This window comes from Schistocerca gregaria, chromosome 8, assembly GCF_023897955.1.
Source record: "Schistocerca gregaria isolate iqSchGreg1 chromosome 8, iqSchGreg1.2, whole genome shotgun sequence".
NCBI lineage: Eukaryota > Metazoa > Arthropoda > Insecta > Orthoptera > Acrididae > Schistocerca > Schistocerca gregaria.
Window position 1 is genome coordinate 288,063,483 of NC_064927.1, and position 22,862 is coordinate 288,086,344.

Sequence of the window (22,862 nt, forward strand, 5' to 3'; positions counted from 1 at the left end):
ATCATGGTGTGGGGAGCGATCTCCTACACTGGCCGTACACCTCTGGTGATCGTCGAGGGGACACTGAATAGTGCACGGTACATCCAAACCGTCATCAAACCCATCGTTCTACCATTCCTAGACCGGCAAGGGAACTTGCTGTTCCAACAGGACAATGCACGTGCGCATGTATCCCGTGCCACCCAACGTGCTCTAGAAGGTGTAAGTCAACTACCCTGGCCAGCAAGATCTCCGTAGCTGTCCCCCATTGAGCATGTTTGGGACTGGATGAAGCGTCGTCTCACGCGGTCTGCACGTCCAGCACGAACGCTGGTCCAACTGAGGCGCCAGGTTGAAATGGCATGGCAACCCGTTCCACAGGACTACATCCAGCATCTCTACGATCGTCTCCATCTGAGAATAGCAGCCTGCATTGCTGCGAAAGGTGGATATACAGTGTACTAGTGCCGACATTGTGCATGCTCTGTTGCCTGTGTCTATGTGCCTGTGGTTCTGTCAGTGTGATCATGTGATGTATCTGACCCCAGGAATGTGTCAATAAAGTTTCCCCTTCCTGGGACAATGAATTCACGGTGTTCTTATTTCAGTTTCCAGGAGTGTATTTTAAATATATATATTTTTTTTTGAGAAAAAAATTTTGAACTCAATGCCATTTACACAGTTATGTTGAAAGTGTTGCTGCATCTGAACGCGAATCCCTGTTATCTTTACATCCGTAGCTGCAACATACGCGTTAGAATATCAGTTATTGCACCTTTATATCTTTTCTACATACACGAGGGTTGCCCAGAAAGCAATTGTAAGTAGGCTGTTTAGGTTTTCTTATTGGTAACGCCACATAGCGCTCTGTATGAAAAATCACTGGCTGTGCTGTGCGCAGTCTGTGGATAGTTTGCATTGTTGTCTGCCGTTGTAGTGTCGGGCAGCGGCAGCTGGATGCTAACAGCACGTAGCGTTCCGCAGTTGGAGGTGAGCCGCCAGCAGTGGTGGACGTGGGGAGAGAGATGGTTGGAGTTTTGAAATTTGTAAGAATTGGTGTTACGAACTGATATATATATTATGACTATAAAGGTAAATACATTGTTTGTTCTCTATTAAAATCTTTCATTTGCTAACTGTGCCTATCAGTAGTTTGTGACTTCCGTAGTTTGAATCTTTTAGTTAGCTGGCAGTAGTGGCGCTCGCTGTATTGCAGTAGTTCGAGTAACAAAGATTTTTGTGAGGTAAGTGATTTGTGAAACATATAGGTTAATGTTAGTCAGGGCCATTCTCTTGTAGGGATTATTGAAAGTCAGATTGCATTGCCCTAAAAACTATTGTGTGTCAGTTTAAGCACAGTCGTGTATAAATTTTTCAAAGGTGACGTTTCATATGGCGACCCTGCCAGGATACGAACCTGGAATCTTCTGTTTGCTGTGCATTGCCTTATATTAGTTTTAATATTGCTGCCTTTTTTCTGCCAATTTGCATTTTTTTGTCTTTGCTGCTTGTGTTAATTGTTTTGTGCTACTGCATTGCCTCGTCCGTTAGTTTAGCATCTGAGCTCAGTAGATTTAAGTTAGCTTAAGAGGGGGTTGACTATAAAAGAGAACGAGTTATGATGAATTGGAAGAAAAGCATTGAGAAGCTCTAAGAAAATGGTTTGGCCAAAAAAGTAGTGTACAGTGGAGAAAAACTATTTTTGAAAGAGGATGTGAACAGAATACTGAAAGCAGGTTTAGATAGGACTTTTTGGGGATAATGATGAACTAAGGGAGATCTCTATGCAAAATACTGCAGTAAAACGAACCCTGTCCTTTCCTTTCGTATTATCCCTCTATGTGTTTATGTACCCTTGTGTATTTGTCTTTTTTCCTGTCTTTAGCTAATAAGATTTATGTTGTAGAATTTTTCAAATACTATGTTATTTTCTTTGTAAATATGTTCAGACATTATTTATTGTGTTTTGTTTTAATGCTCATGTGTGAAGCTGATGTTTAAAAAGTTATTCTGATCTTTTATGTATGTACTTATGTCGTAATTTTTGTAACACTGATGTATTTGCTATTTCGATTCTTTTGTAAAGCCTGTACTACTGCAAATGTTGTCTGTATTGTTATGTTCTTTAATGTTGTATTTTGTACGTTTGTTATTGTATTCTCATGTTGCGCTAAAAACTATTGTGTGTCAGTTTAAGCACAGTCGTGTATAAGTTTTTCAAAGGGGACGTTTCACAATGAACTGCATTTTTTTCTTCAGCAATTTATTATTGAACGTAATGAGAATTACACATGCCAAAGAATGGTGTTTCATCTGCTCACCCTACTTTTCCATGTAATCTTTATCCCGTTCTATGGCCTTCCTCCTGCGCGAATCCAGGGCGTGTATGCACTGACTGTATCAATCCTTGTCTTGGTGGCGGGGCCAGTGCTTCACTGTGAGAATCACCTCCTCATCGTCCTCAAAATGTCTTCCTCAAATGGCATACTTTAATGGCCCAAACGAGTGAATGCTCGCTGCAACACAGGTATGACAGCCGTGGTACGTCTCTCCGACAGCTGCAAATCATGGATCTCCGCCGAACCGCCTTCTGATGATCTCGCCCTCCGTGCTCAGCGACTAACTGTACTTCTGTCGACAACAGATGCTCCGTAGACTTTGCACAAGCGTTTGTGAATATTCCCCATAGTTCCTGTCCCTGCAGCGATAAATTCCATGACGAAACGTTGCTTGTAACGTACTTCACCTATAGACGCCTTTTTGAAACTGTTGCTGTTACGTCTTCGTATGAACCATTTATATAACGATTCGACTTCACGATATCTAGTGTTTTATCGTGCTATACGATACGTTGGTTTATTTGGATAAAAGCGTTTGGGGCCTGGAGATGGCAAATGAATTGCTGAAAGCCGTTACGTTCAGAATAAAAAAAAATATCTTAAAGCATACGGCTGTTGGTGAAGTTTGTTGACATTGAAAATTACTTAACAGCTATCATAGACCAACAGAGATTAAGATATGTACTGTTCATTTTTCAAATAGACACGATTTTCAAGTGTTTGTTCATGGATAATTATAGTAGAAATAACGTTGACTCTTGAGTTTGTCGAACTTAAGAGTCACTGCAGCTGGACAACTGTGTTAAAGCGGATTATTTGGTCAGTTATGCATGTTCTGCAATTTTATAGTTCATACACGACGAAAATGAGTAGTTGATCGATTGATGTACAATGTTTTTTAATCTTCAAGATAGCTTTGACAGTCGAAACCGGTAGAGAATAAAATACAAAATTGTACAGCTGATTGCACAAATATGCTTTCTCCAAGATATTTAACAGCTGTAGATAATCAAAACGAAAATCTCTTCTAAATTATAGCCCTTTTCCTTTTCTTTCCTACTAAAAGTTCACACACTGTAAATAAGTTCATAGGAACAAATAAATTCTGTTCTTTGTTACACATCATGATAAATAAAATGTCCTGCGACTAGGGCCTCCCGTTAGGTAGACCGTTCGCCGGGTGCAAGTCATTCGCGTTGACAACGCTTCGGTGACTTGCGTGTCGATGGGAATGAAATGAAGATGATGAGGAGAACACAACACCCAGTCCCGGGCGCTTGGAATTGACAGTCTGTCGCGCTGACGACATTTTTTTTTTCCTCGATATAGTTCGTTTCGTAGAGTCTTGGCGGACGTAACAAGACACCCGTTCAAGCTCATCGTTGATTCCTTGACTCAGTTTTTTTATTACAGAGAGCACGCAACCCTCTGACCGAACACGCTGAGATACCGTGCCGGCAATTTTCAGTTTGTTCGATATAGTTCGTTGCGTTTGGTACGGGCTGACGTCACAAGACATCCGTTCAAGTTGATCGTTGATTTCTTGGCTCAGTTTTTTTATTACAGAGAGCACCCAGCCCTCTTACCGAACACGCTGAGCTACTGTGCTGGCATCACTCAGCTACCGGGGGCGGACACATAAGATGATGAAATCATTATGTAGCAGCTGCCAGAAACAGTTGGGCGTATTTTTTTTAAAGTTTCCATTCGGTTCGGTTGTTTGGGAAAGGACACCAGAGCGCGAGGTCATCGGTCTCATAGGATTATGGAAGGGTGGGGAAGGAAGTCGACCGTACCCTTTCAAAGGAATTATCCCTGCATTTGCCTGGAGCGATTTAGAGAAATCACGGTAAACCTAAATCAGGATGGCCGGACGCGGGATTGAACCGTCGTCCTCCCGAATGCGAGTCCAGTGTCTAACCGCTGCGCCACCTCGCTCGGTTTTCCATCTGAACAACTTCTAATTTATTTTGTAGTTTCATTTAATTTGTTGCATGTAATATTTTTCTTGCATATAGCTCATTTAATTAATATTTCTCAACAACGCTTTTTTCTATTAAACGTGGATTGTGCCGAAAAAATTGCCAAAAGGTGGTTTTTCTGTTCGTATGTGGGAGAGGGAGAGGGCTAGCACACCTTTGTCAGTTCTGCCAGGGTAACAGGATCACCTCGGTACAGTTCTGGCTTCATTCACTGCTGCCTTGAAATTCTAGGCTTTACTCTATCTCCCCTTTGTTTTCTCTCACGGTAGGCAGCACTTATCTCCTGTTTCACTGAGCGATAAATAAATCGTTAACTAGGCATATGTACAAACTTTACACTCTCTTCTTCAGCATCACGTGAAAGTTACAACTGCCAGGGATGTCCAGCGACCTTTAGTGTAGGCGACGTCTTGCCCTCTCACCCGTAGACTCATTGCAGACAACTTTCGTCGCAAGCGAGTGAGAGAGTGCCGAAACACACGACAGGAGCAGCTGCTACAGCCATCCCCCTCCCCCCCCCCCCCCCCTCTACCCGGCAACCCGTGACAAATCCCCAGACACTGCCGGCTCCCGTACGAGTCTGGGTTGTGTGTGTGCGCAACACCATGCAACAGGTTCATTGTCTGACGGGCCAGGAGTTGCGACACCTCTGGGAGGAGGATGTGGCTGTGGCTTCACCGGCCGGCCAGCTCGCGGCCTTCTCACATTTGTATATGAAGGCCTTTGGAGTGAATCCAAAACACCGTCACAGAACAGGAACTGCAATCGTAGCGATGCTCAATCAAGCTGTCTGAGGCCTTTTAAACTCCATTGCCCCGCTCTTTTTAAGTACACCGTAACTTTACCGTGTCACTTAGTTTGAACGGGCTTGCAAGTCAGTAGTGTCGTGGAGCCACAGACTCTGATCGAAGTTTTTGTTTTATTTCTTTTCTCTAACGCCATTAGTATGTGTTGGTGGAACGTTGTATTACACTACATGATTAATAATCCTGTGCGTTGAATCCGTCGTGATCTCCTCCTCAGCCAATGGACCGGTTTAAACCACCCTTGTACAAATATCCTTTACTGTCAGGAAAAAATTGCTATGAGGGTAAGAACCACCCACCTAATATACACTTCTGGTCATAAAAATTACTACACCACGAAGATGACGTGCTACAGACGCGAAATTTAACCGACAGGAAGATGGTGTGATATGCAAGTGATTAGCTTTTCATAGCATAGACACAAGGTTGGCGCCGGTGGCGACACCTACAACGTGCTGACATGAGGATAGTTTCCAGTAGATTTCTCGTACACAAACAGCAGTTGACCGGCGTTGCCTGGTGACACGTTGTTGTGATGCCTCGTGTAAAGAGGAGAAATGCGTACCAACATGTTTCCGACTTTGATAAAGGTCGGATTGTAGCCTATCGCGATTGCGGTTTATCGTATCGTGACATTGCTGCTCGTGTTAGTCGAGATCCAATGACTGTTAGCAGAATATGGAAACGGTGGGTTCAGGAGGGTAATACGGAACGCCATGCTGGATCCCAACGGCCTCGTATCTCTAGCAGTCGAGATGACAGGCATCTTATCCGCATGGCTGTAACGGATCGTGCTGCCACGTCTGGACCCCTGAGTCAACAGATGGGGACGTTTGCAAGATAACAACCATCTGCACGAACAGTTCGACGAAGTTTGCAGCAGCATGGACTATCAGCTGGGAGACCATGGCTGCGGTTACCCTTGACGCTGCATCACAGACAGGAGCGGATGCAATGGTGTACTCAACGACGGACCTGGGTGCACGAATGGCAAAACGTCATTTTTTCGGATGAATCCAGGTTCTGTTTACAGCATCATGATGGTCGCATCCGTGATTGGCGACATCGCGGTGAACGCACATTGGAAGCGTGTATTCGTCATCGCCATACAGGCGTATCACCCGGCGTGACGGTATGGGGTGCCATTGGTTACACCTCGGTCACCTCTTGTTCGCATTGACGGCACTTTGAACAGTGGACGTTACATTTCAGATGTGTTATGACCCGTGGCTCTACCCTTCATTCGATCCCTGTGAAACTCTACATTTCAGCAGGATAATGCACGACGGCATGTTGCAGGTCCTGTACGGGTCTTTCAGGATACAGAAAATGTTCGACTGCTGCCCTGGCCAGCACATTCTCCAGATCTCTCACCAATTAAAAACGTCTGGTCTATGGTGGCCGAGCAACTGGCTCGTCACAATACGCCAGTCACTACTCTTGATGAACTGGGGTATCGTGCTGAAGCTGCATGGGAAGCTGTACCTGCACACGTCATCTAAGCTCTGTTTGACTCAATGGCCAGGCGTATCAACGCCTTTATTGCGGGCATAGGTGGTTTTTCTGGTTACTGATTTCTCAGAATCTATGCACCCAAATTGTGTGAAAATATAATCAGATGTCAGTTCTAGTATAATATACTTGTCCAATGAATACCCGTTTATCATCTGCATTTCTTCTCGGTGCAGCAATTTTAGTGGCCAGTAGTGTAGTTGAGGTGATATGACGACATAAGCAACGAGATGTGTTATTACTTCTGTGCTATTAACTCTATTAGCAGACGGTATCCATATACGCAGCAAAATGAACATGCAAAATCGTATCCTGATAGCACATATAGTTACGGAGATACGACGTCGTAACCACAGAGGTGCGGGCATGAGTGCCGAATTGTGCATAACGTTTAGGTTTATAGCTTCCTTGCTATTAACTCCATGCGCAACACATTTTGAAGACAGTATCCGTATATATTGCCGAACGTATCTACAAAATTATATCACTGTACGATACATGGATGAGGATTTATGACATCATAAGTACTAAGATCCGTGGAAAACGTCACATCGTTCATGAAACTGAAATTAATTACTTCTTCACTAATAACTCTATTCCTAACAGTATGAAAAAAGCCGCTGAATGTATCTTACATAAACATATAATTGTGCGACTCATAGTTCAAGAGACATGAATCATAGACAGTGATATGCTTGGAAAAAAAATATCTGCGTCGTACACGAAGCTTCAATAAATTGAATATTTACTACTAAGACAGTCCTACAATCGAGACAACTGAACGAAAACAGTGACACTTGGGAGCGCTTATGACAGCTTTGAACTCACCAGCAGAAAAGGCCGTAGGCGAAAGTAATAGTCATATATAGCGCTATGAGGAGTCTCTGCCACAGTCGTTTACAAAAGATTTTCGTACTGTATTTACGCAGTTTTGTAAATCTGTTTTGCAATTTCAGTGGAAAATGGTAATAAACTTTTCCGATATTCCACTATAAACACTGTCCATCTCTCTTTTCTTTTTTTTTTTTTTTTGTTATAATGCGTAGTTGGCAGAATCAATAACCGGGTAATGGAAGGTTTGTCAAGTAATAATGATGTGACCTGGCTGCATAGGTTATGTGGTTGATCATTTTAGGCATAATTTCCGAAAAATAAGTTCAGTGATCGAATATGAACACGGGAGATAATTTGTAATATAATCTAAATAGATATTTTCAAACAAATGTCGCGGGTTCCAAATTAATTACTCAAGTTATTATCTCAAGGTTTCGTTACGATCAAATATACATATAGTTCACTTGATTATCATACGTTCAGCACTTACCAGTTTTTCTTATAATAGACCTTATATACAGTAACGATAGGCGCGAACAGTTTTGTACTTGGGAGAGGTTCCATTCGGAGTATGCTAATACAATAGCTCCATATTTAACAACCACATACGACCGCTCACTCCACGAAAGACTGGAATGTTTCACAGGTCACACCAATATTCAAGACCGGAACCGGTACCTAGTAGGATGAATCCACTAAATTACAGGCCCATATCATTAAAATGCATATGTAGCAAGATTTTGAAACATATTGTGTTTAAGCATTATGAATTATCTCGAAGAGAACGGTCTTGTAACATACAGTCAACACGGATTTAGAAAAAAAATCGTTCTTGAGAAGCACTCATACGAAGTGTTAAGTGCTATTGCCAAGGGATTTTTAATTGATTCCGTATTTGTAAATTTCAAGATAGCTTTTGATAGTGTACCACACAAGCGGCATGTAGTGAAATGGCGTGCTTGTCTAATATCGTGTCAGTTACGAGACTGTATTCGTGATTTCCTGTCAGAGATGTCATTGTTCGAAGCAACTGACGGTTACTCATCAACATAAACAGAAGTGATTTCTGGCGTTCCCCAAGATAGTGCTTTAACCCATCTGCTGTTCGTGATCTTTATCAATTATTTAGTAAACAATCATAGATTAATTGTAGTTGGTGTTGTCGTTTATCAACTCGTAAAGTACTGTAAAGTACTGTATTGTCTGAAAATTGTCAGATGACCCTAAACAATAAAAAAGTATGAGATCATTCACATGAGTGCTAAAAGAAATCCGATGAACTTCGGTTAAAGGCTAAAGCAGTCAAATCTAAAGGCCGTAAATTGAAGTAGATACCTAAGAACTGCAATTACGAACAATTTCACCTGAAAAGAATACATAGGAAATGTTGTAGGGGAGCAAACCAAATACTGCGTTTTATTGGCAGAACATTTAGAAAATATAACAGATCTTATAAAAAGACTGCCTACACATACCTTGCCCATCTTCTTTTGGAATACTGCTTCACGGTCTGGAATGCTTTCCAGATAGAGTTAACGGGGTACATCGTGAAAGTTCAAAGACGATCAGCACGCTTTTTCTATCGCGAAATAGGGGAGAGAATGGTACAGTATTTGAGATGGACATAATTAAAACAAAGGAGGTTTTCGTTGCAGCGGGGTCTTCTCATGAAATTACAATCACCAACTTTCTCCTCCGAATGTGAAAATATTTTGTTGTCGCCGACCTAAATACGGAGAAACGATCATCATAAAGAAATAAGGGAAATCCATGCTTGCAAGGGGTAATATAGGTGTTCGTTTCTTCTGCGTGTTGTTCGAGATTAAAATAACAGAAAATTATTGAGAACGTGGTTTGATGAAGCCTCTGCCAGGCACTTAAGTCTGATCTGCAGAGTCTCCATTTAGATGTAGATGAAGCCGATATTTCTACAAGTGAACATCCGATCATGTTCAAGGCACAACTGCACCAAGAAGTTCTCTGCAAGTTCTGTTGCGCATGGCCTGCTCGCTGCAGTTTTGCCTTGAAAATGACAGAGTGTGCACCTGTCGGATTATCGTCAGCTGTCGAAGTCGTCCCCCAATTACGTTACTGTAAGCTATTTGAACATTGTACACTCCTGGAAATTGAAATAAGAACACCTTCAATTCATTGTCACAGGAAGGGGAAACTTTATTGACACATTCCTGGGGTCAAATACATCACATCATCATACTGACAGAACCACAGGCACATAGACACAGGCAACAGAGCATGCACAATGTCGACACTAGTAAAGTGTATAACCACCTTTCGCAGCAATGCAGGCTGCTGTTCTCCCATGGAGACGATCGTAGAGATGCTGGATGTAGTCCTGTGGAACGGCTTGCCATGCCATTTCCACCTGGCGCCTTAGTTGGACCAGCGTTCGTGCTGGACGTGCAGACCGCGTGAGACGACGCTTCATCCAGTCCCAACCATGCTCAATGGGGGACAGATCCGGAGATCTTGCTGGCCAGGGTAGTTGACTTACACCTCTAGAGCACGTTGGGTGGCACGGGATACATGCGGACGTGCATTGTCCTGTTGGAACAGCAAGTTCCCTTACCGGTCTAGGAATGGTAGAACGATGGGTTCGATGACGGTTTGGATGTATAACCACCTTTCGCAGCAATGCAGGCTGCTGTTCTCCCATGGAGACGATCGTAGAGATGCTGGATGTAGTCCTGCGGAACGGCTTGCCATGCCATTTCCACCTGGCGCCTTAGTTGGACCAGCGTTCGTGCTGGACGTGCAGACCGCGTGAGACGACGCTTCATCCAGTCCCAACCATGCTCAATGGGGGACAGATCCGGAGATCTTGCTGTCCAGGGTAGTTGACTTACACCTCTAGAGCACGTTGGGTGGCACGGGATACATGCGGACGTGCATTGTCCTGTTGGAACAGCAAGTTCCCTTGCCGGTCTAGGAATGGTAGAACGATGGGTTCGATGACGGTTTGGATGTACCGTGCACTATTCAGTGTCCCCTCGACGATCACCAGAGGTGTACGGCCAATGTAGGAGATCGCTCCCCACACCATGATGCCGGGTGTTGGCCCTGTGTGCCTCGGTCGTATGCAGTCCTGATTGTGGCGCTCACCTGCACGGAGCCAAACACGCATACGACCATCATTGGCACCAAGGCAGAAGCGACTCTCATCGCTGAAGACGACACGTCTCCATTCGTCCCTCCATTCACGCCTGTCGCGACACCACTGGAGGCGGGCTGCACGATGTTGGGGCGTGAGCTGAAGACGGCCTAACGGTGTGCGGGACCGTAGCCCAGCTTCATGGAGACGGTTGCGAATGGTCCTCGCCGATACCCCAGGAGCAACAGTGTCCCTAATTTGCTGGGAAGTGGCGGTGCGGTCCCCTACGGCACTGCGTAGGATCCTACGGTCTTGGCGTGCATCCGTGCGTCGCTGCGGTCCGGTCCCAGGTCGACGGGCACGTGCAACTTCCGCCGACCACTGGCGACAACATCGATGTACTGTGGAGACCTCACGCCCCACGTGTTGAGCAATTCGGCGGTACGTCCACCCGGCCTCCCGCATGCCCACTATACGCCCTCGCTCAAAGTCCGTCAACTGCACATACGGTTCACGTCCACGCTGTCGCGGCATGCTACCAGTATTAAAGACTGCGATGGAGCTCCGTATGCCACGGCAAACTGGCTGACACTGACGGCGGCGGTGCACAAATGCTGCGCAGCTAGCGCCATTCGACGGCCAACACCGCGGTTCCTGGTGTGTCCGCTGTGCCGTGCGTGTGATCATTGCTTGTACAGCCCTCTCGCAGTGTCCGGAGCAAGTATGGTGGGTCTGACACACCGGTGTCAATGTGTTCTTTTTTCCATTTCCAGGAGTGTATATACCAGGAGAAATTAAGATTTCACAGATTTGTAAATAATGTCTGAATTTGCACTATTTCGTTATCGCGAATATGTTGGTAGAACGAAAGCACCTCATATACTTGATATCCATATTTCAAATAAAACATCTGCATGATGCTTTCGAAATCAGCTCAGAAGAGGAACGAGGAGGTGGACTACCGCCTCTGCTCATCAGCTGTGTCTTAGAAATGGAAGAGAGGAAAAAATATATTGCTGGAGTAGAAAACAGGTTACATGAATCTTACAATTGACACTCTGGCTTTTGAAGATGATTTAGTGATCTTTTCAGATTTCATAGTAGACGGTATAAACAAGTTAACCAACTAACGACACAGGAAGTGAAGGCTACTCTGCAAAACACCTTTGGGAAGCCTCACTTCATGACAAAAGATAAAGTCAGCACCAAGAGAACTGGAGGTCAAACAAGGAAAATTCAAGCATGCAAGAAATGATTAAATACTTACGTGACTGTAGGAATGTTTATATACTTAGGTGAGTGGATAGCCTCTTAACCTGTCAGAGACAGAAGCCTTAACAAAACAAAAATGGCCGACCAACTAACTAGAGGTATCAACAATAAGAGGTGGGTATACATAAACACCAAAAGTAAATACTATGTCACTGTAATTTGTGGAGAGGATTCATGTGCGAGAGATAGTCATGCAATCAACAGGGAAAGTCTGATGGAGAATATTAAGACCAAATAAAAAACACTTTGAGAAAATTGTTTGATTTCATCATAGAACCCAGCGAGTAATGAAGGCGGCATGACCACGAACTACATAAGCACATGGAGAAAGTAAGTGACACCATTCGAAAAGGAGGATAATTTTTTATCGCCACGTGACCAGAATGAACTGGTCAGTCAGAACATTTTGACCATCTACCTAATAGACGGTATGTCAACGTTTGGTATGGAAAATAGCGGTGATGCGTCGTGGTATGGAAGTAATGAGGCCTTGGAAGGTCGCTCCAGGGAGTTGGCACCACATCTGCGCACAGAAGTCATCTAACTTTCTTAAATACCGGGTAGGGGGGGGGGGGTGTGGCGATGAGCTCTGACGCCACAACCTGATGTGTCCGATTGGGTTCACATCTTGCGATTTGTGGGGACTAGCATATCAATAGGAACTCGCAACTCTGTACCTCGAACAACTGCATCCCACTCCTAGCATTGTGAACTATCGCAATACCTTGATGAAAAATGTCTCTGCTGCCGGGAAACATGATTGTCATGAAGGCATGTACTTGGTCTGCAACCAGTCCACTGGATGTCCAAGTGAATGTTCCCCACTACATAATGTAGTCCCCGTCAGATTTTCTCCATCACGCAGTACGTGTGTCAAGGATTCATGCCCTCCCATCGGCATGACGAAGAAGGAGCCTCGACTCATCAGACGATGCAACGCTCCGCCACTGTGGCAACGTCCACCACAACTGGTCAGATGGTCATTTCAGTAGTAGTTGCGATGTAGTGGCGTTAATGTTGGCACTTGCATGGGTTGTCGCCTCGGGGACCCATCCTTAGGAGTGTTCGGTGCACTTCGTGTTCAGATACACAAGTAGTGTGCCCATCATTGAAGTCTGATGTCAATTCTGCTGCAGCCTACGGCTTCCGACATCTGTAAATAGTGGTGGCCGTCCAGCTCCACGACATCTAGAAGTCTTGCTTTCGCCACGTGTTGTAGACGCTCCACACGACACTCCTCGAACACCCGAAAAGTCGTGCAGTTTCCGAAATGCTCGTGCCAACCTCCGAGCCATCACAATCAGTCTCAGTCAAACTCATGTAGATCGCGCGCCTCCCCCATTCTACATATGGACAGCTAGCTCGCTGACTCTCACTGATAGTACATGTACGTTCGTGTGTTTGACTAACAGGCAGTCTTCGCCGGGTGACGCTGCTTTCACCTGGACGGATTTATATCGGTAGTAGGCCGGTGGCCATAATGTTATGGATGATCAGTGTAAGCCCAAAACGGATATGTAACTACTTTATATAATAAAACCGAAAGGGTATGGTCCACGAAAATTGAAAAGCGGTAAATTTCCTGTGCGATAGACAGATGTGTATGCGCTCACGTAAAAGTACACAAAACCAGAAAAGCCGAAACTCAAGACAGGAATGGCGTGGACCGACGACAGAAAAGAACAATACCCAAAACGAATGCAGGAGAAGTGGGCTGCACTCGAAGTTCGGAAAGTCACAAAAGTTGAACTGACGATGTCATTAATTGACCGAAATTAAGGAAGACGTTCATTGTCTGATTTGAATGTTTCACCTTACTTTTGAGTGCCTCTTGTGCCTAGCGTGTCTGGTAAGAGGAGTTCGGTTCAATGCCCGGTAATACCAGGGCTTTTCCTTTCGTGGGAGTATTATAACAGGATGTACTTAGCCTCACGATGCCGACTGAAAAGATAATGTAATGGAAAGTAACAAGTCTGAAACCTTGGAAAATGACAACGTCCGCGAGAGCTATGAGACGACCTCATGTTCCTACGAGGACTGATCAATAAATAATGGTACCTTTTGCACACATCTTTATTAATCCATTTCAATGTCTCCATTTTCTTTATCAAAGTACATCCTATTTGAATACATTTTTTCAGTGCTCCTCTGCCAGCCCTAGAAAACATGGTGCCGATCGTTCTTTGTCGGGTCATTGCGAACATCTCCGTTTTCTTGTGCACTGCTTTAGAGTTCTCAAATTGAATACTGTGAAGCTTTGCCTTCAGTGATGAGAACAAGTAAAATCACACCGGTGCAAGACCGGTGCTTTAAGGTGGTTGCGACACACAAGTAAATTCGAATTGAGCCAGAAACTGTATGACGTGACGCTGCATATTGTCACAATGAAGTGGCCACCAACGAAGTCTGGTCGTTTCCTTGCATTGTGCTTCCTCAGTGTAACCAATACAGACATGTGCTACGCTGCTATATAAGTAGTGTGATAGGCCACTGCACGCTGATAAGTAATTCCGTGACAATCAAAAAACGCGACCTGCATCGCTTTTCCCTTCACTTGGAACAACAGTCGCCTTTTTGGTGTAGGAGAACACGGCGGATTCCACACTGTGCGGCTTGTTTCCCCTCAGTGTCATAATGATGCAGCCATGACTCATCAACGGTAATAATCGATTCCAGAAACGCAACCTCTTCGTCAGTCAGCAGATGTGACACGCAACAGACGTAGCTCACAAAGGGCACGAACACTAGTCATAGGAAGGTGATGATGAATAATGATAAAGACAGTGCCACATAGAACTGTCGACACTGCACTGAGGTTACATAATGTTATCTGCCGATCCCCATGGGCAATAACAACAGTTGTGTTAATGTTGACTTCAGCAGAAGCCGAAACATGAGGCCCACCTTGCTTAACAAGGACAAGTCGGCCTTTTTTGAAGTCCTTGAACCACTAAAACACAGTTGCGTGAGGTAGTGCATCTTCACCGCAAGCTTTTAGCATCTTTTCATAAATTTCAGGGGCTGTATGGTTTAAACGAACACAGAATGCTATTCCACCGTACTGATCCTCTCGCGTCATTTCCGTTGTCTGGGATGTGAATTGCAAAGAACTCCTACAAAATGAAGCATTACTAGCAACATACCGGTAAAGGAGTGCTGCCATCTGTTGACATTATACATGAAAAGCGCTCCAGTCAGATATTCATGGCTCACGGAAGCAACATGGAAATGTCAGTATCGGTCGTCGTTGATCAATCCTCATACATTTCGGACCTTAACGACGCTATTGGCAGAGGATGACATGGCGCATATGGTTACATTTGGAAGTTTGTGGCACTTCTTTTGTTGACAGATTGTGCTCGACAATGATGCGTACGCCACATCTACTAAGCGCCCATCAGAATCACTGCACTACAATGATACTTGTGGCAGAGACTGGACACTCTGATTTATGAGAGACGATGGCGCAAGAGGCGGCCGGCAGCGCTTGGTGAGCGCCGCACCCTGAGGAATGCAGTTCTCAGAAGGCGCCTCTCTCGTCTCCTGACATTTAAGACACCCACCTGCAGGTCTCAGCATTTACTTCTCAATGCAGGAATACTGCGTAATAATACCGTAAAAGTCGGGTGTGTTTGTCACATCAGAGATGGACGTTTTATGGACTTAAACAACCACATTAACGATCTCACTAAGTAGTAGTCGTGCGCACATGTATTACATGTCAGTTTCTGATCACACACACACTCACATTGCATTCGTGTGATACCGGCTAGTTATACAGGGTGGGGCACTAGAAACTGGCTCCGAGTACCCACTCCCCGTTATCGCCTGCCAAATTATCATCTGTTGTTTCGAAGCCGTTGCGACTACGTTTTCTATTGTCAGTAGGAAAGCCGTTACGACTTGGTTGAGACGTAGGAAGTCAATATGTGAGTGAGATGTATCCTCTTCAATAAAGAATCACAATGTTGTTGTTGTTGTCTTCAGTCCTGAGACTGGTTTGATGCAGCTCTCCATGCTACTCTATCCTGTGCAAGCTGCTTCATCTCCCAATACCTACTGCAACCTACATCCTTCTGAATCTGCTTAGTGTACTCATCTCTCGGTCTCCCTCTACGATTTTTACCCTCCACGCTGACCTCCAATGCTAAATTTGTGATCCCTTGATGCCTCAAAACATGTCCTACCAACCGATCCCTTCTTCTAGTCAAGTTGTGCCACAAACTTCTCTTCTTCCCAATCCTATTCAATACTTCCTCATTAGTTATGTCATCTACCCATTTAGTCTTCAGCATTCTTCTGTAGCACCACATTTCGAAAGCTTCTATTCTCTTCTTGTCCAAACTATTTATCGTCCATGTTTCACTTCCATACATGGCTACACTCCAAACGAATACTTTCAGAAACGACTTCCTGATACATAAATCTATATTCGATGTTAACAAATTTCTCTTCTTCAGAAACGCTTTCCTTGCCATTGCCAGTCTACATTTTATATCCTCTCTACTTCGACCATCATCAGTTATTTTACTTCCTAAATAGCAAAACTCCTTTACTACTTTAAGTGTCTCATTTCCTAATCTAATTCCCTCAGCATCACCCGATTTAATTTGACTACATTCCATTATCCTCGTTTTGCTTTTGTTAATGTTCATCTTATATCCTCCTTTCAAGACACTGTCCATTCCGTTCAACAGCTCTTCCAAGTCCTTTGCTGTCTCTGACAGAATTACAATGTCATCGGCGAACCTGAAAGTTTTTACTTCGTCTCCATGAATTTTAATACCTACTCCAAATTTTTGTTTTGTTTTCTTTACTGCTTGCTCAATATACAGATTGAATAACATTGGGGAGAGGCTACAACCCTGTCTCACTCCTTTCCCAACCACTGCTTCCCTTTCATGCCCCTCGACTCTTATGACTGCCATCTGGTTTCTGTACAAATTATAAATAGCTTTTCGCTCCCTGTATTTTACCCCTGCCACCTTTAGAATTTGAAAAAGAGTATTCCAATCAACATTGTCAAAAGCTTTCTCTAAGTCTACAAATGCTACAAACGTAGGTTTGCCTTTTCTTAATCTTTCTTCTAAGATAAGTCGTAAGGTCAGTAGTGCCTCACGTGTTCCAACATTTCGACGGAATCCAAACTGATCCTCCCCGAGGTCTGCATCTACCAGTTTTTCCATTCGTCTGTAAAGAATTCGCGTTAGTATTTTGCAGCCGTGAATCACAATAGAGGCGTCGTTTCTACCGGTTCGTTTAAAGAAACGCGGATCATCTTTCCAAATAAGTTTCCTGGCGTATCCTCGCATAGAACTCGTCCACATGTTTTACACCATACTGGGACGAACACCTACAAATTGACATGTGAGAGCTGAAGGAAGAAGATAAGGCAAAACGTATTAATTACTGTACATGACTATGTCAAACCTCTAAGTGGAATTTTGGTTCCACTGCTGTATTTCATTAGTGATGAAGCCTAGTTCCATCGGACAAAAGATAAGAACTTCCTGAATCCTAGATACTGATGAACAATGCCTATACGATTAATGAGGGACCTCTTCACGGTGATTAATCTGAGTGTGGTGTACCGTGTCAGCAAATCGGATTGCGGGTCACATATTTTTTTAAACAACAATAAACACGGCTGCATATGCGAATCAAATGGTTCAAATGGGTCTGAGCACTATGGGATTAACATCTGAGATAGTCAGTCCCGTATAACTTAGAACTACTTAAACCTAACACACCTAAGGACATCACACACATTCATGCCCGAGGCATGATTCGAACCTGCGACCGTAGCAGTAGCGCTGTTCCGGACTAAAGCGCCTAGAACCGCTCGGCCCCCGCGGCCGGTTATGGGAATCCTCGAGGAGTTTATGCATAATTGACCCAAGAACAATGCACGTGTTAGTGCCTATCCAAAGCACTGAGGCACAAGGAAATGATTTTCAGCACCTAATGTAAAGTAAAAGACAAGATCAATTTAGTAAATGTAGACCTTTGCATTAGCTTATTCGCATAGCCTTAGTATCTATTACACGTTTATGTGTTGTGTCGGACAACAATTGGTGCTTAACTGGCGAGCATTCTGCACCAGGGGATGGATTTTCGTGCAAATGGTTCAAATGGCTCTAAGCACTATCGGACTTGACATCTCAGGTCATCAGCCCCCTGCCGGCCATTGTGGGCGAGCGGTCTCCGTGCTTCAGTCCGGAACCGCGCTGCTGCTACTGTCGCAGGTTCAAATCCTGCCTCAGTCATGGATGTGTGTGATGTCCTTAGGTTAGTTAGTTTTAAGTAGTTCTCAGTCTAGGGGACTCATGACCTCAGATGTTAAATCACATATAGTGCTTAGAGCCATTTGAACCATTTGAATCATCAGTCCCCTAGACTTAGAACCACTTAAACCTAACAAACCTAAGGACATCACACACATCCATGCACGAGGCAGGATTCGAACCTGGAACCGTAGCAGCAGCGCGGTTCCGGATAAAGCGCCTAAAACCGCTTGGCCACAGCGGCCGGCTATTTCGTGCACGAACGTGAGTATATGCGGACAGCAGCAAACTGTACTCCAGATTCTAAAGGTTAACTTGTAAAATTCATTAATAAAGAAAATAAGTTTCGTAACAGAGTGTGTGATTAGTATTAATTTTTGCGAAAAGTGTCTGCTATATGGTTTGGTATACTTTTCTTTGTTACGAGTTTCGGTACTTAACATTTGTCCTATTATATTCTTCCTACCACAATCAATCGTCTCTGAATACCTAATGAAAATGACTCTTACTCTAATATTTAACAGTAAATTTTTGTATCTGTACTGTCACAATTGGCTTTTCATCCAGAATGTTATTGTCATCGAGGAATAATAAGGGGAAATAGAGCTACAGACTCAACACTGTCGATATGACTGTTCTTCGAAGCCGGGTCTGACATGTTATGTGCCCTTAAACATTAGCAGAATACTGTTTACGATGGCTTCTTGTTTTTAGTTTCTGTCGTGTGAACACCAATGTTTTTTAAATAGAAAATGTTACAGTGCTTACCAGAATAACAGACCGTTAGGAAAGCATTTTGAGACATTTTGTGGTCTTACGTTCATATTTTATCCTATTATATGACGTATTTCACCTCGTTAATGTAACTTACTTTTATTTATCTTTTCGAATAACGAAGAAATGAAATGTATGTTAAGAAAAGGCTGCTTTCGTAAACTAGCATTTTTCTTTATGCGGACTGCCAAAACTGATGTTCGGTCTACGTCCTCTTTCCGAAGATGCCGAGAACATATTTTTTTGTATTTGGTCTGTTTCCAGTCTTCCTTTTGACAGCGTTCACTTAAAGACCTCGTCGAGTTACACTAATGGGAAATTTGAAGTTAAATGATAGAAATAAAACCATTACAGTAAATTTAAACAGTGCAATTAAGAATGTTTATAGAAAAGAAATTATCGCTTGAACGAGTCCACTTACGAATGAAATGTGATTCGTTTGTAGTTATGAATGAATGGTACACGCGTAAATGGCGCAAGCTGCTTCCACCAGCAGCTAATATTTGGAACAACAAAAGAGGTGGGTGTGGTTTCCAAGTTTGTGACGCTATGACAAATCTCCTCATTATACCATCATTGTTATATTTGTTATTTTGATTCGGTGTCCAGCGATGTATATTCTTACCATGCTGATGTCACCTGCTGCTACTGTAAAACGCTGCATAATCTCCGCTCCTCTCCCATCGTAGTCTGCTACAAATTTTACTCCTGGATGACAAAATATGCAGAAGTTTAATTTGATGGAAACCACTAGATAAGATTTGAAGTAATAAACCACGAAAACACTGTGTAGTAGCAACAGTGAGTACAAACCTACCAGTTTACATCTGTCTGAAGACGTACACGTTCATTTGGTAATTCAGTTCTCCGTAAACACTAACCTGCTCATAACATCTTGTCTTCAATTTACACAGTTCATTCTCAGTCCACAGTCAGTACACACAATGACCTTTCCTTGACAATATTACGCATTCTTTACATGAGTTATCCCTCTACACGTCTATCTACTGTAAGTCCCACTACAATGTCCAGCAGCTATGAAACTTCTTGAACTTCACGTAGATGCTGTCGTCCATTAAAAATTTTTTTCTGAATATTGTCAACCATTCTTTCTTGATTCCAAAACTTTACTGGAAACACTTCTCTCTGCATTCTTCAGTTCTTGTTTCTGAAGTCTGGATTCCTTTAATACATCCACCATCCTTGTGTACAACAAATAAACGAAGGCTCCAAGCTGCATTTACCAAATAGTGCAACACAGCCGCCATTACATGCCGACGCCACGATAGTTTGAAAGCAGCACCAGTTTCTTTCGAAAACAGTTCCATCTTTTACTATACAGACTTCGATTAACACTCCTTTTCTCAATACCGTACAAATTATTCCTCCTCGGTGTTTTCACTTTACTGAATTTAATAAAAGCCACGAACTCAGTCATAATCCCATTTAGAAGTCACTGTTCTACTCTCAAGTGTCTCCCTCGTCCTATACGAATTTAAATCAGGGATTATATTTTATGTTGAAAGCGCAAAGAAGTAATAAAATTAATTTACAATAATTTAATAGATGATACAGATTTGCACCCTAACAACATTTTCACCAACAACATTTTCACATAATAAAATACACCATAGATTAATCACATTCTTATGCACAGAAATATGTCAGTAAATATGAACAATAATTTTCACTAAAGAAATGAATCACAGCAATTCGCCTAATCAAAACAGATATTTACCAATTAGTACAATTTAAAATTTCTATCTTATCGAGTTATGTTTTTAAAAGAATAGCAACTAAGAAATTTAATTTATTTATTTCTCCTCCAAGTGACGCTCTTACGATTACACAGTACTGTGTTACATTAATGCAATGATAGCTGTCCTGAATCTTACACAAAACGTCCAATCTTTAGTTTTCTGTTCCTTTCACAGCTAGTACTCCCACACAACGTGACTCTTACCAGCATTGAAAACTATACAAAATCACAGACATTACCAAAAGAACAAAAAACACGCTTAATGTGTTTGACAAACGCTTATAAGACAAATGTTAATGAACGGTGAAATCATATACAGGGAGCCACAAATTGTTGCACTGAACTACTTTCATGTTTCTAAAGAGGCTATGAGTAATCAACGTGGTGAAAAATCTCAATCCCATTGCCGAACTACATCGCGCTAGGTACCATCTACGATCTGAATATATAAATATTCTACTCTATTTCTGGATGGATTATTGGGCCTGTTATGATGTCGAGAGCCCTTTCACTAGGATCCTTGGTTAACAAACAACAGTGTTTATTGTTGTTTCAAAAAATATGCCGCCCATAATGCGACTTACTGACATGACACACCTCACTAAAGGAATGGATGGGTGTAAATTCGTGACCTCCGGCATCAAAAGTTTATATTAAATAGCAAATGCGAAAGAAAGGAAACGGATGAGCGGAAATTCACGACTTCCAGCCTCACAGGGCATTTTGGTAATGTAATGGGGAAGTTTCATATTTGTGCCGGACTTGAATCAGAACCCGGATTTAGAACTTCTCATGATAGTTCATAAATCGCTCGGATACAAATTATCAACGATCGCTTTCACATTATCACAGTGCCCGGTGCGGCTGGAAGTCACGAATTCCCATCCATCCCTTCCTTCCTTAATCTTTATTTCATACAAATGTATGCACATGGCGCGTCATCACGAATGGTGCCTGTCAGACATACACTAAGTAATCAAAAGTATTCAGATATTTAGCTGAAAATGACTTAACAGTTCGTGGCGCCCTCCATCGGTATTGCTGGGATTCAGTACGGTGTAGTCCCACACTTAGCCTCGATGACAGCTTCCACTCTCGCAGGTTAGAATCCTGCCTCGGTCATGGATGTGTTTGATGTCCTTAGGTTAGTGAGATTTCATTAGTTCGAAGTTCTAGGGGACTGATGACCTCAGATGTTAAGTCACATTGTGCTCAGAGCCATTTGAACCACTCTCGTAAGCATACGTTCAATCAGGTGCTGGAAGGTTTCTTGGGGAATGGCAGCCCATTCTTCACAGAGTGGTGCACTAAGGAGAGGTATCGATGTCGGTCGTTGAGGCCAGGAACGAAGTCGGCATTCCAAAACATCTCAAAGGTTTTCTATGGCATTCAGGTCAGGAATCTGTGCAGGCCAGTCCATTACAAAGATAATATTGTCCTGTAACCATTCCGCCACAGGCCGTGCATTATGAACAGGTGCTCGATCGTGTTGAAAGGTGCAGTCGCTATCTCCGAATTGCTCTTCAATACTGGGAAGCAAGAAGGTGCTCAAAACATCAATGTAGTCCTGTGCTGTGACAGTTCTAAGCAAAACAAGAAGGGGTGTTTTTGATCCGCCATGAAAAGCACGAACACACCATAACAGCACTGCCTCCGATATTTACTGTTGTCATTACACACGCTGACAGATGACGTTCACCGGGCATTCACCATACCCACAACATGTCATCGGATCGCGATATTGTGTACCGTGATTCGTCACTCCACAAAACGTTTTTCCATTGTTCAATCGTCCAGGGTTTACATTCCTTACACCAAGCGAGGTTCGTCTGGCATTTACCGGAGTGACGTGTGGCCTATGAGCAGCCACTCGACCATGAAACCCAACTTTTCTCATCTCCCTTCTAAGTCGAACTTGCAGTGTATCATGATACTGTTTGGTAACCTTATGTGATGGTCTGGATAAACGTCTGCGCATTACATATTACTACCCTCCTAGACAGTCGGCGGTCTCTGTCAGTCAACAGACGAGATCGGCCTGTACGCTTTTGTGCTTTACGTGCCCTTCACGTTTCCACCTCACTATCACATCGGAAACAGTGTTCCTAGGGATGTTTACGAGTGTGGAAATCTTGCGTAATGACGTTTGACACAAGTGACACCCAATCACCTGACCACGTTCGAAGTCCGTGAGGTCCGCGAAGCGCCCCAC